Here is a 17,752-nt window from a genome sequence, read left to right as displayed (position 1 = left end):
AGGGTGGGTAAATAAAGAATCTGTGGAAAAATCACCAAGAAATAAGCCAAACCACTCTCATGGTTCATTCATCACTGAATTGTTTCTTGGCTTTTGTGGCCTTATGGATTTATTTATTTATAAGTATATATGTTATATATAATACATAATAAAATATATATTAATATATATGTATAAACATATATGTAAAGACATATAAATTTTAATTTCAATGAATGAATGAATTAAAGTGAATAGCTAGGTACTTGGCAAAATGCTTAATTTCTTATACTTTCTTATACTTTTCCTCATCTATCTATACTATACCACAAGGTGGCTTATTTGATTAAATGAGTTAATGTAAATGTTAAACACAGTTCTGTGCATACAGTGGGTACCACGTAAATTTTAGCTATTGTTAGTATTACCTTGTTGAAGCACACAACCAGTATATTAAAAGTCTCGGTTTTAGGTGTAGGCAAAAGAACTCATTCTAAACCAGGATACCTAAGGGAAGGTCAAGCTATGGGAAGCTGAGAAAAGGTTTCCTAATTCCAAGAAAAACATACCAAGAGAGATAGTTTTCTTTTGGCCTTTGAATGCTCCTATGCCTGCCTGTGACGTCTGGAACTGCAGCAACCATATTGTAACTGTGAGTGGATCTGAGGCAGAACTGAGATCTAGAAAGGACCTGGGTTCTTGATGACACTGTTAAGTTACTGCATCAAACAACCCTAATATTGGTCTACTTGTGCATTTCTTAATGTATGCAATAATAAATTTCCCAGTTGTTTATGAAAAAAAAGTTTTGGTTTATATATATTGTCTTCTCTAGACAGGAATGTCTGGAGAATAAGGATCATCAATTCAACAGACTTACTGAGACATACTGTGTTCCCCAAGCCTGCCCAGATGCCAGGGTCAAAATGGTGAACTGGACCCAGACCGTGTCTTAATCATCCCTGTATGTTCATTGATTAGCATAGTTGAGCAAGAAGCAGATGCTCAAAAGACTGTGCCTCAATCAATAAGTAGCTGGAAATATAAAAAAAAAAAAAAATAAGTAATGTTGAAAAGATGAATCATGCCTTTGTAAGAGTATTGAGAGGGGAAATGTAAAACCCTAAATATGTGTACTAAGTGACCCATTTGTCAAAATTAAGTCTGGTTTGCAATGAACTACAAAACGTTTTTAAAGCACCCTAGAGACGCTGAAGCATGCTCTATACAATTCAGGTAGTGATAATTAAAATAACCAGATTATAAAACTAACATTTATGGATCCCTAATGTACACTAAACACCTTAGTCTAAGAAAGAAATACGACAGGAGCACCTGGGTGACTCGGTCAGTTAAACACCCAGCTCTTGATTTTGGCTCAGGTCATGATCTCACGCTTTAGAAGTTTGAGCCCTGCACTGGGCCCCATCGAGTCCCCCCATTGAGTTTCACATCAAGCCCCACATTGGGTTCCACAGCACTGACAGTCAGAGCCTGCTTGGGATTCTCTCTCTCTCTGTCTTTCTGCCCCTCCCACACGCACTCTCTCTCAAAGTAAATAAATAAACTTTAAAAAAATACTACGTTGTTTTCATGCGATGGGTTTCTCTCTTACTTTATCAAATGGGTAAAAACACCTCAAACCCTCTACAAATGCAGCTTTCCAACTTTGGAAAACAGAGTATTTTCCAGGTGTTTATAATTAAAACAAGTGAACACGAAACTGCAGCCCCTTAAAGACTCCACAGCAATTGCATAGTTTCTATTGAGCAACTATATTTTTTTAATTTTTTAATGTTTATATATTTTTGAGAATGAGAGAGAGAGAGAGAGGGAGGGAGAGGGAGCACAAGTGGGGGAGGGGCAGAGACAGGGAGAAACAGAATCTGAAGCAGGCTCCAGGCTCTGAGCTGTGAGCACAGAGCCTGACATGGGGCTCAAACCCACGAACCAAGAGATCATGACCTGAGATGAACCCAGATGCTTAACCTACTGAGCCATCAGGCACCCCTCTATTGAACAAATATTTTAATGGTCTATATTTCCTAGTTATAACAGACTTTCATCAGGGAAAAAATTTTAAATACAGAAAATATAAATTAAAATAAAGATTGCTTGTAGCCAGTTATCTTGTAAGTACACACATAGGGACCACACTGCACATACACTCTTATAACTGTGTTTATTTTGTTTTATTTAAAGTACACAGTGAGAATTTACAAATATTATTAAGCATAAATGGCTCTAAGGAACACACATTTATCTACCATATGAAGTTTGATCATTACTTAAACATTTTCCCATTGTTGGTTCCCAGAGTTGTTTCCAATTTTTCACTTTTAAATTTTACACCTATTGTTGCAATCAGCATCCTTCTATGTAAATCTCTGTGGATTTCTCATTGCTTTATTAGAAAAAAATCTTAAAGTATAATTACTAAGTGAAGCATATAAATAGCATGTAAATATTTAGAAATGTGTTGAGAAGTTGCCTTCCAGAAGGGCTCTACAAATCTATTAGCGTGAATTAAAATGACCACACTTGGCATCATCATACTTTTTTCATTCTTTTGTCCCTTAGTCTATGGAAATCATATCTCAGCATTATAACTCACTTTTTCTTTGACTACTAATGGGAGGGAAGAATTTTGCAAATGTTCATAACTATTTATATTACTTCCTTTTAAGAAGACAGGCAAATATTTTTCCCAGTTTATTCTTCACTTTTAAATTTTATTCATTTGAGAGGCGCCTGGGTGGCTAAGTTGGTTAAACATCTCACTTCTGCTCAGGTCATGATCTCATGGCTCGTGAGTTTGAGCCCTGTGTCAGGCTCAGTGCTGACAGCTCAGAGCCTGGAGCCTGCTTTGGATTCTGTGTCTCCCTCTCTCTCCCTTCCCCTGCTCATACTGTCTTTCTGTCTCTCAAAAATAAATAAACATTAAAATTTGTTTTTATTTTGTTCATTTGACTTTTTAAACCATAATATTAATACTTATGGTATGACACTATCAATCTCTTACTTTTCATTGTTTTCATACTTGAAAAGTCTTTCCCCATCTCAAGATTTAGACTAACATGTATCTATGCCTCTTTAAATCTTTATGGGCTTACTTTTTACATTTTACTCTTTATATGAATTATTTTGAGGGAGTTGTGTAATATAAATTAATAATATTACTTTATATTTTCCAAATAGTTAAGCATCAGAGTCAGTTTTAGTGTTGGCAATATACATTCAGGTTTAATCCAAGTTTTAACTAATGTACAGACATAATCCAAGGAATGAAAAGAGCAGGAGATGGGTCACCTGGGTGGCTCAGTCAGTTGCACATCCGACTTTGGTTCAGTTCATGATCTCGCGGTCTGTGGGTCTGAGTCCCACATCAGGCTCTGCTCACAGCTCAGAGCCTGGAGTCTGCTTTGGGTTCTGTGTTTCCATAGCTCTCTGCCCCTCCTCTGATCATGCTCTGTCTCTCACGCTCTCAAAAATAAACATAAAAAAATAAAAAATAAAAAAAAAGGAAAAAGCGCAGGAGAGTTTCCCCTTACGTTCTAGAATATTGTGGCCAAACAGATTTGCTATTCCAGCCCTTCATTAACAGGTAGTTACAATTCTACCACGTTGACCACAGGTAGGAAAAGATGCACTCCAGTTCTCTTCGCCTAGAGTTCAGGGTTTCTGAACCGTTCTGTTCTCATCCAAAAGGCTCATGTTCAGTATCTCAAGGATACAGCACTGAAATCCTAGAATTTAACACAACTCTATAGCTACTAGAATCAACTCACCCAGGTCATGGTAAATAAACATTCAACAAAAGTGAGCTCTTTTGCAGAATCACTTCCTTTTCTTACTATATGCTATATTGAAACCACTTTCAAACAGTATATAGTCATTTTTAAAAATTTATTTATTTTGAGACAGAGAGAGAGAGAGAGAGAGAAAGCGGGGAAGGGGCAGGGAGAGAGGGAGAAAGAGAATCCTGTCAGCACGGAGCTCAACATGGGGCTCAAACCCACAAACCCTGAGACCATGACCTGAGCTGGAAACAAGAGTCAGATGTTTAACCAACTGAGCCACCCAGGCACTCCTATACAGTCATTTTTTGTGACTGGCCTTTTTTTTTTTTCCTTTTTCTGCGGCAGAGCTGAAAAACCCTAGTAACAATATCCCCAAATGCGTGATTACTGTGCTTATCCTTGTGGCACTAATCTACATATTGGTTAACAATTCCTACCTAGTGGTACTGACTCCAAAGGAAATCATCTCCTCAGGTATGGCTACATAGAACCAGGGGAAAGACATTCTGTCTCATTCTCCTGAGTAAAGGGAATTTCTAATATACAGTGAATCTTTCTGCACACCTTAAGAGAATTATGATAAATTAGTTCATGTCTGGGTTATTTATTTATTTACTTACTTACTTATTTAAAGATAAAAGTTTAAAAGGTCAAACAATCTTTAATTTTGAGCATATGCTAAAAAGTAAAGTCTAGCAGCAGAAATATGGAAAGCATAAAGAGTTAGAAAAGGAAAAAAGGCAGAACACAATAGATTAAGTTGATTAGAATACGATAGAAAAAATAGGAATATTTATCAAAATTCCTTAGAATATACTCCTTAAGGACATCATGGGCACTCTGGGTTAACATCTGCCCCTAGTAAATATGTGTCATATGATTTGTCCCCAGGTATATCCCCAAAATCTACTGGGGATACAGAGCTTAATTATTTAACTTTTCCTATTGCTGAATGTATGAATCCTTCTGCAATATATCTCTAAGTACATAATTTCAGTTTACCATAAAAATTATTCAGATTTTCAAGATTTATTTTAATTACTACCTCATAGGTAAAGAAACTAAGTTTTTTGTCCAAAAAATAGGCAAACTGAAGAGCCCCAATTCTCGGTTAAGCTTAACATATGAACATAGATACACTAATAAAGTATTTATTTTTTAGCTTTACATTTCTAGTTATCATCAAGTCCTAAAAATAAAGGATAATCAGTAATAAGCTGATTATACTATACACACTATGCTGCACCTCAGTTATTGCAACTCTTCAATGACATAAGAATGTGTTTTTTGCCCAGCTGACACACTGGTAGTGATAATCAAGTTTGAAAATATATATATGAAGGTATTCTGGAACTCCTAGAGCACACAAATGTTCTGCTATGGGAAGAGCGATGGCTTAATGAAAACAGCCATATATATGAAGTAAAATGACCTGATTGTAAAAAGTGCCTTTCAGACACTGCAGCTTTGTGAATTTGGTAAGGATTTCTATTTTTAATGTCAGTAAAATGGGAAGGACAATTGTTGCTCTCATACTAATAGGCAAATTAAGAGTAAGAAAAATCACTTTACAATATTTACAAAATCAAGTTATGGTAGTTATAGTTGTTGAAATACAAGGAACAAAAATACTCTGTTGTGATCCTAAATCTCCAGAGGAGAGTAATATTTTTCACTGAAGAGAGCCCTTTAGTGTTAGGAAATCAGACTTGTGAGTTGTCAGGGTTCATAGTGCAAAAAGATAATAAATGGTTTCACAAAAATTTTAGACATGTTAATATTAGTAGACCTGATTTGAGGCAGAAGGTAAAAACCCACAGAGCTGCCTCCTTTGATGTAGTAAATTAAGTAGGAAACATACAGAGAAAGTCTACATCTTTGCTAGCCTGGGTTTGCAGTCCAGTTTGGGGTTACCATAAATCAGCCAATTTAAAAAAAAATTTTTTTTAATGTTTAATTCTTCTTGAGAGACAGAGAGAGAGAGATAGAGCATGTGCAGGGAGGGGCAGAGAGAGAGGGAGACACAGAATCTGAAGCAGGCTCCAGGCTCTGAGCTGTCAGCACAGAGCCCGATGTGGGGCTTGAACTCACAAACCACAAGATCATGACCTTACCGAAGTCAGATGCTTAACTGACTGAGCCACCCAGGCGCCTCCAAACCAGCCAATTTTTAATAAGAGTGTCAGACGGGACCTAGATTAACTCTTTACACATCCCTGGATGACTGAAGAACTGCACGCATTTGCAGGAGAAGACCAGCAAAGTCAAGCAGTAAATAAAACCCAAGGTGACTCAAAAATTGGCTGAAGTTTTAATATGCTTCTCAACACACACAGAGATAGATTGTATGAGGGTAGTAGCCTTATGGGCTTGAGATGTTTGAGTATAACATCTCAAATTAGTAACTGACCACTAAGCTATGCAGCTATGGAAGCAATATCTAGGAATCCAAATGTAAAAATTTAAATTAAGAATTAAAATATGAGCTGGGGCACCTGGGTGGCTCAGTCAGTTAAGCGTCACTTTGGCTCAGGTCATGATCTCGCGGTTTGTGAGTCGAGCCCCATGTCGGGCTCTGTGCTGACAGCTTGGAGCATGGAGCCTGCTTTGGATTCTGTGTCTCCCTCTCTCTCTGCCCCTCCTCGGCTCTCTCTTGAAAAAAAATAAATAAACATTTAAAAAAAAGAATTAAAATATGAGCAGACACATCAGTAGCTTTATGCTATGAGGGAAATGGGATTTTTCAGTTTAAATCCAGGCAAGTTTAAAAAAAAAGAAGAAGAAAAGAAAACCTGGGAAAATATGTGAAGAAATAATGGCTTGTAAATGCCAGAAATTTATGAAAAACATCAGGAAGTGGAGCCAAGAAACTGAATGAACCCACAATGAACATAAAGAGAATCAAATCTAGATGTAGCAAAGCAAGCTATGAAAGCCAAAGCAGAGAAAAAGAGAAAGCAGCAAGAGAAAAAGTATTCATTATGTTCAGGAAAACATCAATTAACAATTGACTTACTTAAAAAATGGAAACCAGAGGCAGTGGAATGACACAGTTAAAGTGCTGAAGGAAAAAAAGCCTGTTAACCAAGAATTTGATATCCAGTGAAAACACCCTTCAGAAATGAAGTCAAAATAAAGACATTATCAGAAAAGCTAAGCAAATTCATTGCTAGCTGACTTGACCTATAAAAAATACTAAAGGAAATTCTTCAAGCTGAAAGAAACTAACTTGAATCAAGAGAAAGGAAGAAAGAGCACCAGAAACAGTAAATACATGGGTAAATATGCAGGGCTCTGAGTACATAATTGCATATACATTTCTCTTTTCTTTGAATTAAAAAGTAATACCTGAGATTACACTAAAGCATAGACTTTATAAACTATACAGATATAATACATTACAATAAACACAAAGAAACAAAGAGGAAATGAGCTATAAAAAGAGCAAAGTTACTATATTTTACTCAAATTAAGTAAGAATTAACTTGAAATCGATTTTGATGAATTTAAAGGTGTGTGTTGTAATTACCAGCCCAACCACTAAGAAAAATAACTCAAAAAGTGTAGATTTGAAAAAATCAACACAGGAATTTATATGGCACATTGAAAACATTTGTTTAACCCTTAAGGAGGTAGTAAAAGAACAGAGGAACAAAAAACACATGACATTAAAAACAAATAGCAAAATGACAGATGTAAATACAATAGTATCTATAATTAAATTAAATGAGAATATGCTAAACACTCCAATAAAAAGGGAGACATTGGCTGAATGGATAAAATAATCCACCCAACTATAAGCTGTCTAAATAAGACACACCTTAGATTCAAAGCCACAATTAGGTTGAAAGTAAAAGGATGGGAAAGGATACATATGTAAATAGTAACCATAACAGAACTAGAATGGTAATATTAAAAAGAAACAAAATAACTTTAAGACCAAAAAAAGTTACTAGAGACAAAGAAAGGCATTTCACAATGATAAAAGGGTCAGTATATGGAAGAGATATAACAATTATAAATGTATACATCCCTAAAAACAGAGTCCCAAAACACATTAAGCCATACTCATGTAACTGAAAGGAAAAACAAGCAATTCAACAATTGTAGTTGGAGATGTCAGGACATCACTCAAAAACTAGACAGAAAATCAACAAGGATACAGAAGATCTGATCTAATTAACATTTATAGAATACTCCACAAACAGAAGTCAAATACACATTTATTTCAAGCACATATGAAACATTCTTAGGATAGACCAAACACTAAGATATACAACAAGTCTCAAAAAATTAGAAAAGATTTATATCATGCAAAGTATTTTTTCAACCATGATGGATGGAATCAAAATAGAAATCAACAAACATAATGTAATTTGAGAAATCCTACATATTAGAAATTAAACAACACACTTCTAAATAACTCATGGGTCAAAGAAGAAATCACAAGACTCTCAAGAACTGTGACAAGTATGGGGCGCCTGGGTGGCTCAGTCAGTTAAGCATCGACTTCAGCTCAGGTCATGATCTCACGGTTCGTGAGTTTGAGCCCCGTGTGGGGCTCTGTGCTGACAGCTCAGAGCCTGGAGCCTGTTTCAGATTCTGTGTCTCCCTCTCTCTGACCCTCCCCCATTCATGCTCTATCTCTCTCTCTGTCTCAAAAATAAATAAACATTAAAAAAAAAAAAAAAAAGAACTGTGACAAGCCTGCAATTTAACCCCGATTACAAGGTCACGTTATCCTCAGTTTCATGAATGCCAGCACTGGAGACAAAAACAATTTATTACTCATAGCAATATCAGTAGCAAAAATGCCATTTTTGTCCTGGTTCCCCAAACTTCAATTACCACAAGACAAAGTGAAAAGGCCAGGTAATACACATGACAGTAGAGGAACCCCAAGCTTATGTAATCCAAATCTTTTATAATAGGTAATAAGTCTCCTGTACCTTTACGCTAAAGGAAGACACTGTCTTGGTTATAGAGTAAACAAACCTTCCTTTTCTTCTAGATGGAAACACTATCTTTATGTCCCTAGCAGTTCACTACACAAACATCCTTGAAAATATAGTCTAGGACAAAGGCAATCATGTCTTTGCTCACTAGATGTATATAAGTGCAAGAAACCTCTGGAAAGTTGCCTCCCAATAATACCCACCCTTCATTTCTACTTTTGGCTTCTAGCAAATTGTCCCACGAGCATACAAGTCCATCAATTATTCTAATAAACCTGACTAACAGAGGCTGGGGCCAAATACATTTATCTGTCTCACAGAGCATTTAATTAAGGCTGCAATTAACAAGATCCCCATGAGGCAGTGTTGACCTCAACCTTGCTCCCTCTTCCCGCATCAGGGTCCTGGACCTAACTAGATGAAAAAATCCCAACAAAAAGGCTGAGTAATTATTATGGAAATTTAACATCTGGGGATGTTAAAAGTTGTTTTGCATAGGAGGTGCTGAATTGAGGCCATCACTTCCTGTTTCAGATAGACCTCTTGGTAATGTTAAGGGAGCTAACAATCAAATAATAGTCAGCCATCTGGCTTGGAACAGTTTCAGAGAGAAGCACCAGGATATATTCCTTCAAGAGAAAGGTTCCAAGAATGGCTCTGAAAAACAAAAGCTCATTATCGTCCGTCCATCCATGTTTTCCAGAATCTAAAATATTCTCTCCTGGAAACCTACAGTGGCCACTGTAAGAAGATTCAGCAAACATTGTCTTTATAATCTAGGACCATTATCTTTATAATTCAGGACCATGTTAATCCAACAAGAGACTCCAGGTAAATGAACTAGAATTAATTTTGAATTCTCTAGGCTTCCTTTTGGCCAGGCTGCTACCCAGAGGATATACCAACCAGGTGAACTTGAGATTGCTGTGTCAAAGGAGTGTTTACAGTTGTGGATTCCCAAAGCTAAAGAGTATGTCACACCTTGCTGGACAGCTTCCAATACAACCTGTTGATTTTTGTTCCCTGTTCAAATAATACTGATCTGGGAGTTATTATTCCCTCAGACTTAATCCTCTTAATAAACGATGTGGGACTCATAAACTAGATTCAACTTGGGCTAATGATGATAGGTTTACTTAAACTAAGATTCTAGGAGCCCAAACTGTTCAGATGTTACAAAGTAAATCAAACTCCAAAAATAAAATACCTCCTTCATCTTTGTAAAGAGCATTTTCTACTTTTAGCACATCTTTTCTCATATCTATACGTAAAATCTTTCAAGCCTTTGTGAGCCCATTTTAGGGGTATTTGATCAAGAGTACAGATTTTCTATTTATTGGTCTGTAAGTTTCTTAGGCTGTTTTCAATTTAAAATCTCAGGGGAAAAGAGAAGTACAAGACTGATCCTTGTTGGAAAAGGCTAAGGACCCAAACAATCTTTTTATATTATGACAGATACAACCAGTGAAATTTGAGTCAAAAAAGACCATAGGTGGAGTGTAAAATGTTGTACTATATCTCAGTGAAGAAACTGACCAATGTTCAGGACCAATGATTATTTGAGTGCCCTCTTAATGATACTACCATAGCTGACCTCATAGAGGAACTAGACTTGCCAAGTATTTCTCAGATTTCTCAACTCAAATGTCTATCAGTACATAAATCTCCACCTTTAATGGCCAATACAGAAGAGCTACAGTCCAGATATTTGTGAAGGAGTGTAATCTCAAACTCATTCATCTTTCAAAAACTTACTTCAGAGGCAAAATATCTATAGAAGACTGATGAAAATAGAAGTATTCTGCTGGTTCCTCAAACTACTAAAACCTCTCTATACATTTATTACATCTGAAATGTTTCGTATAAGCCTGTGGAAGAATTTGTTTTTCTCCTAATTGTCTACTAGAAGACGGATGTCCTTTCATCTATACCGTTCATGTGACCGAAATATTGTATTTAACCAAACAACCTCTAGCAACTCATTCCAATACTTACTGCAAGTAGATTGTTAAGTGATATATATTTTACATTATACAATAGTCTCCCTATATGTAGACCTACTGAGGAAATTTTTTTCTAATATCATGATAATATTTGTATCAGGAATGCTTGTGTTTCTAGGCAGATTATTTAGTTTTCTTTACAGGTCCCCAGACTCTAGTAATATCATACATTTCTTTTTACTTAGGTTGCTAGAAAGCTTAAAGCTAAATCAGTGGTCAGTCACTAAGTTGTAAATAGGCTTAGAGCGGGCGTATCTTGCTATATAGCATTTATTATTGTTAGGTGTTTAAGGTTTTTTTGAAATGAGGTAGGTCACAAACAATCTTGATTTTATCAATGATCCCTATTCTATTTTTAATTTTTATTTATTTATTTATTTTATGTTTAAGTATAGCTGACAATGTTACAGTAGTTTCAGGTGATTCAACACAGTGATTCAACAACTCTGTATGTTATGCTATGTTCACCAAAAATATAGCTACCATCTCAATGAACCATATTCTAAAAGTAATCAAGGGCCTCTTTTATGGTGTATCCTGTATATGGCAAAAAGGGTAACAGAATATCCACAGCAATACACAAAGGTACAGTTTGGACTAGAAGGTTAAAAAAAAGAGAGAGAGAGCACACAGTTTACAGCTAAGGTTTTCAATATCTTTGGAATTTCTTTTCTAAATTCATATTCCTGGACTGCACCTTTAGAGATTCTAATTCTTGGGGTGAAGACCAGAAATCCACATTTCACAACTGAAAAAAAAATGAAGTATAAATGATAATCTTGCATCTGAATCATTTAATGATTCAAAAAGTAGGTACTAGAGGCACCCGGGTGCCTCAGTTGGTGAAGCATCTGACTCTTGGTTTTGGCTCAGGTCATGATGTCAACAGTTCGTGGCTTTGAGCCCTGAGAGTCAGGCTCTGCACAGACAATGCAGAGCCTGCTTGGGATTCTCCCTCTTCCTCTCTCTTTCTGCCCCTCCCCTGTTCATGCTCCCTCTCTCTCTCAAAATAAATAAACTTTAAAAAAATATGCACCAAGCAACTAACATGTGGAAGACACTAAACACTTTGAAGGTACATAGATAAATTGGCCATTAATAATGTCATCAACAACTCCATAGTCTAGTAGACAGGAGAAGAGAGTTACATAAAATACAGCAATAGAGTCAATAATTAATAACATTTAATTGAGCATTTACTGCTTGCAAGTACTGTACATGTATTATTTAATTACATATGTAATTACGTGTGCACATAAATATTAAAAATATATATAGTCTTTAATTGCGCAAACTACTTTAAAAGACAGACATTGTTAAGAGCCATTTTAAGAAAAGGTGAGGATTAAAGAAAGTGAATCCAAACCTTGTAGTCCTTCTATGCCAAAAATGTACAAAAAGCAATTAAATACAGATAATATATTATTAGACTACATAATATATCAGGTGAGAGTGCAGGAAGTACTAACTTTGACATTGTCTGCTTGAAGATAGAAAAGTTAGAAACCTTTTGTAGTGAAAAAACTTCATGCTTAAATAGTACGAAATGTTTCTGAATGTTTTCTTCCAAGAGATTTGAATGCACAAGTGGCACAGACTGATGAAAAATGAGAGGTTCAGCAAAATGGTGAAGTTATTAAGTAAAAGTCTTCAGTTTTGCTATTTCCCATCCCTATCAAGATTTTTGTCAGGTTGTTTTCTCATATAACTGAGGAAGAACTAGCAAATATTTTTTTTCCCTTTAAACTACTTCCTCAGTATTGAACAAATGTTTGTAGATGAGGGTTTTTTTTTACATCATTATTTGTAATAACCTCCATGTCAATTATTAACTTATTTTTGTTCTCTGGTACGTTTCCATTTTTATTTGGAATCATGGCCATGTCATCAAGTCTCCTAACACACACCATATATATGTTCTTCTTTTTATCATCAGTGGACTTTGGTTTTATTTGCCTTTTGTTCACCTAGTTTATGTCTACATATTTCAACAAGATAACTTGCTTTTCACAATTACTACTGAATGTTTCACCTGCCAAAAAAGAGATTAATATATCTCAAGCAGATATACATCTCATTGATTAATATATTTCAGTAGAAGGAATAATACAGAAAAATCCACCTGAAACTGCAGCAAAAAAAATAATAATAAGTTATGCATATTTGGCAAATGATTAATTTATTAAAGGCATATTTCTTTTTTAACCAGAGTAATACTCCTTATGTTTATGTACACAAATGCTGTGTGTGTTAAATACAACCAGAACAAGACACCTAATATCTAACACTTACATATTTTAACTCTCTTTATTGGTAACCAAAGCCCAAATACAGCATGCTAAACCCAATCCCCCAAGACTGTAGCAAATATTCCTCTTTTGTCCATCGATTTTTCTGGGCTTATTATGTTACAGTCCTCACTCTTTTTTAATTGGTTACTTACTTAGCTTTCTTTTTCCCCCTAAAGACAGTGAGGTTTTCTAAAAAAGGATTCATTCCTTATTCACCCTCCAAGACAGTGTATAGATAAGAATAAACATAAAATAATGTCTGGTTGCACAAATGGTGTACAAATGGTGACTAAGTGAATGCACAGTAAGTACACAGGCCTTTAGGTGGCATCTCCCTTGATATTCTATCTCAGCTTGGGTTCTTGACAGTACCTCACAAATGTCCTGTTATTGATTGGGGCTCAACGTTTTTGCATGACTAAAGCCAAAATGTTATACAGAGATAATACCAAAGAAGAGTCTACACCAGTTCTTAACAATTACTTGTTCTCTTTCACACCTTAACTGACTGTTCGGAAACTGCTTTTGTCATTATGACCCTATTGGTCAACATAATCCATTTGTATTCATCACTCAGATCACTGCTGACCTGCGTAGCTATTCTATACATAATTATATCCACTTTTAGTGAGATCACAGAAAGGATTAACTCAGGATAAAAGATAAATCCTGCAGAAGGCAAAAAGGTATCAGAGAACTTAGGCTAAGAAAAAAATATAGGCAATTGAGGAGAAAACTGGATCTAGCATACACATGTGGGCTGTCTTACTACAGGAATAACCATGGAGAGTCTTGTGATCACCTAGTGAATAAGTAACAAATCAGAGTCCATCTTTTCCATTCAAAGGTTGTCTCAATGAGGTTTCTGGCAAAATGTGTCCAACAAAGAAACTCATAAATAGCAGGTATCTGAAGGTAGTATATATTCTGTTTGAAAATTGATTCAAATCCTCCAGAATCCAGGTCTTTGAGTTACAATTTTGATGTTTTTATAGTGACAAATAAGAAGCCCGGTTTATAGAACACAGGTCAAAAGAAAACACCACATTTGACACTTGTTACAGACTCAAAATAACTTATAAGCACAAAACTGGCAGATTACAGGTAATCTTATGGATTCTGTACAGCCCAGGGAGGTATGCTTGGCTGTGTATGGGGCAGATGGTGTGGATACGCCAAGGATGACACTCTAGGAAAGGGACTGATGGCCTGCCACCCGACACTTTTTATAGAGAGGTTGGGAAAGGATGGGGATTATCTGACTGTGTAGAAAGACTCTGAGCTTGGCAGCTAAGCTTCAATCCAGTAGGCATGAGCAAATACAAACTAGCTTACTGCTCCATGGTTCTCCCTTGGCCCCAGATCTCATAGCTTACTAAAAAGAAAAGATCTTTGACCTGATATGGAATAAAAAGTTCAAAAGAGGTATTTACTCTTTAAATTCCACTTTAAAGTGCCTTGAAAGAGGCACTCCCTCCTCACCCCCCAAAAAAGAGGCACTTCCCAGGTCTGTGATATTTCCTTCCTTAATCAAAGTCTATCATCCCACCCATCCTTTCTATGGAGTCATCCTCAGTCAGAGCAAGTGAAAGCCACATAGAGATCGTTAAAAAACTATTCATCTGGATTTAGCTGAGGTCTCTATGACAATTTGACCCATATTTCTAACATGTAGGGGGAAAAGAAACTAATATAATGTTTTGAAATCATTTTGTGAAAGTTCTTGTGTAGACAAATAATTCTGAAGTCTGAAAGAAAAGCAGATCAAATGACATATGTTAACTTTCAGTCTTGCCACTTATTGGGAAGGAGTTTTTGACCACTGTGGGGATGTAGGAAAGAGCAATGGTTTAGAGAGTGAAATTTAGAATCAAAAGACCTAGGTTTAAATCTTGGCTTCAACATGATATGTGGACATTTCACAAGTTATACAAGTTCTCTGAGCCTACTTACTATCTCTAAAATAAAGACAATAATAAGGTCAATTGGAGTAAAGATAAATGAAATAATTCCTGGAAACTCAGCATAGACAGGCATGAAGTATTACTATATGCCTTTACCTCTTTTTGGAGAGTCTACAGAACAAGAAAAAATGCAAACATTTGACTTTTGGAGATTAATACTATATTGATTCCATAACTTCAAGTGGACACCAGAGCTGGACAAAACTAATTCACCTCAGCATAGCCAATCACTCCGTTGGTCAGGTTCCAAGCCCAGTCATCTTAAATGGGAAGAGACTTGACAAGGAGTCACTAATGCTGAGAATTACAGTATTCTGAACTGTCCAGTTCCTAAAGCAATAAAAACAGGAATGTATTCATAATCTTCAATTCACTAGCTAGGAAGATGTAAAATAAATCCTCCTGTTAATTAAGTGCAGAGATACTTCCTGGGTACCTTATGGGACCTCTAATTTATTCCTTCCAATACCCACTACTACATCATACTCACCAGATCCCATCCATTTTGCCCTAGCTTTATTGAGGTTCCTACTGTAGCAATGCTGGGTACACTCCTTATTTATTATTGTGTAACAAACCACCCTCAAAACTCAGTGATTTGAAACCACAAACATTTATTATTTCATATTTCCTGCCTATTAGGAATTTGAGAGAGCATTAGCTGAATGGGTCTGAATATATCAAGATTTAAATGATGTGGGCCAGGACTGCAACCATCTGAAGGCTTGACTGGGGCTGGAAGCTCCTCTTCCAAGATGGCTCACTCACAAACTTTTGACAAGAGGCTTCAGTTCCTCACCAGGTGTGTTTCTGCATAAAATGTCCTCATGACCTAGCCAATGGCTCCCCCAAAGACAGGGAAAAAGAGAAAAAAAAGAGGAGAGGAGGGGACGGGAGGGGCCTGGAGGGGATGGGGAACAGAAGTTCATTGTCTTTTATAACATAATTTATCATATAATCTTAACATTGACATACCAACTCTTCTGTATCCTTTTGTCACACAAACCAACACTAGAGCTAGCACAATATGGGAGGAAACTACAGAAAAGTAGTGAATACCAGGAGGCAGGGATCATTATGGAACACTTCAGAGGTAGGTTACCCCAATCAGGACTTCCTGAGTTTACAGTACAAATACAACACCCATTATTATACAACTTTGTAAGCTATAAACTAAAAGACCCTACTTGATCATTCCTCTGTCACTTGCCCCTTCACTCACTAACACTCCAGCCACAACACCCATCTTTCAGTGCATGGGAACACCAAGTTGTTTTTCATCTAAGAGGGTTTGCATATGCTCTTCCTTCTGTCTAGAATTCTCCTTGGGGCACCTGGGTGGCTCAGTCGGTTAAGCGCCCGACTTCGGCTCAGATCATGATCTCACGGTCTGTGAGTTTGAGCCCCGTGTCGGGCTATGTGCTGACAGCTCAGAGCCTGGAGTCTGCTTCGGATTCTGTGTCCCCCTCTCTCTCTGCCCCTCCCCTGCTCATGCTCTGTGTCTCTCTGTCTCAAAAATAAATAAAATATTTAAAAATAAAAAAAAAAAACAGAATTCTCCTCTCTCTCAATCTCTGCCACTTAAATATCACTTCCTCTGAAAGGTCCTTCCAATTATGTCATCAGTGACCTTTAAGCATATTCTATATGCCAGGTACTGTTTCTAGAACTTTTTATATTCCAATACATTTAATCCTCACAACAACCCAACTACATAGGTACTTTTATTATCCACATTTTACAAATGAACAAACAGACATAAAAAAGTAACCTGCTTACAGCAAGAAAACTAGGAACTGGTGGAGGATGTGAGGAATAAAGTATTTGAAGTGTCTGAACAAGAGGAGAGGGGAATAAGAAGAGATTGGACAGACAGGAAACTGATCTTATAGATTCTCACAGACCATCTTATGTTGCCATTTTATTCTTTTTTTTTACTTTTTTTTAATGTTTATTTTTGAAGGAGAGAGAGAGCGTGAGTGGGAGAGGGGCAGAGAGAGAAGTAGACACAGAATCTGAAGCAGGCTCCAGGCTCTGAGCTGTCAGCACAGAGCCTGACGTGGGGCTTGAACCCATGAACCACGAGATCATGACCTGAGCAGAAGTCGGATGTTTTACCAACTGACCCACCCAGACAGCCCTGATATATTATTCCAAGGGCAATAGGAAACCCCTGGAGAGGTGTAAGCTGGGACTATAACTGATGATTAAAGTAATAAGTAAACATTTTTTTAATTTAGTAAATAATATAATAAATATCATAAACACTCAACTTAAGAAATTAAACATTACAAACATTATTGAAAAGCCCTATGCATCTCTCCCTTCCCATTTCACCAATACCTCCAGAGGTAACCCTCATGTTGAACATCATTATATTTTTTATTACATATGTATATATGCATACATAATATATGGCTTTAATTTAAAAATTTTTAACATTATATAGTTACAAGCTATATATTATATATACTGTGAGAGTTGTGGTGTTTTGGTTCAATTTTATGTTTTTCAAAATACACACGTTAACACTAATCTCTAGTTCATTCATATTGACCACTTTGATATACTGCATTGGGTGAATATAGCAAAATTTATATTTTCATTCTCCTATTGATGGACATTTACATGGTTTTAAAATTTTTACAGTGACAAACAACACTGCTATAACACTGCTATATACCTCTACAAGGTAGGTCCTAGATATAAAAGGATTTAAAAACAATAGAAAGGAAAAGAGGGGCACCTCGGTGGCTCTGT

This window comes from Herpailurus yagouaroundi, unplaced genomic scaffold (genome assembly GCF_014898765.1).
Source record: "Herpailurus yagouaroundi ecotype Mexico unplaced genomic scaffold, PumYag 165, whole genome shotgun sequence".
NCBI classification, from domain to species: domain Eukaryota; kingdom Metazoa; phylum Chordata; class Mammalia; order Carnivora; family Felidae; genus Herpailurus; species Herpailurus yagouaroundi.
This window is presented reverse-complemented; position numbering follows the sequence as displayed.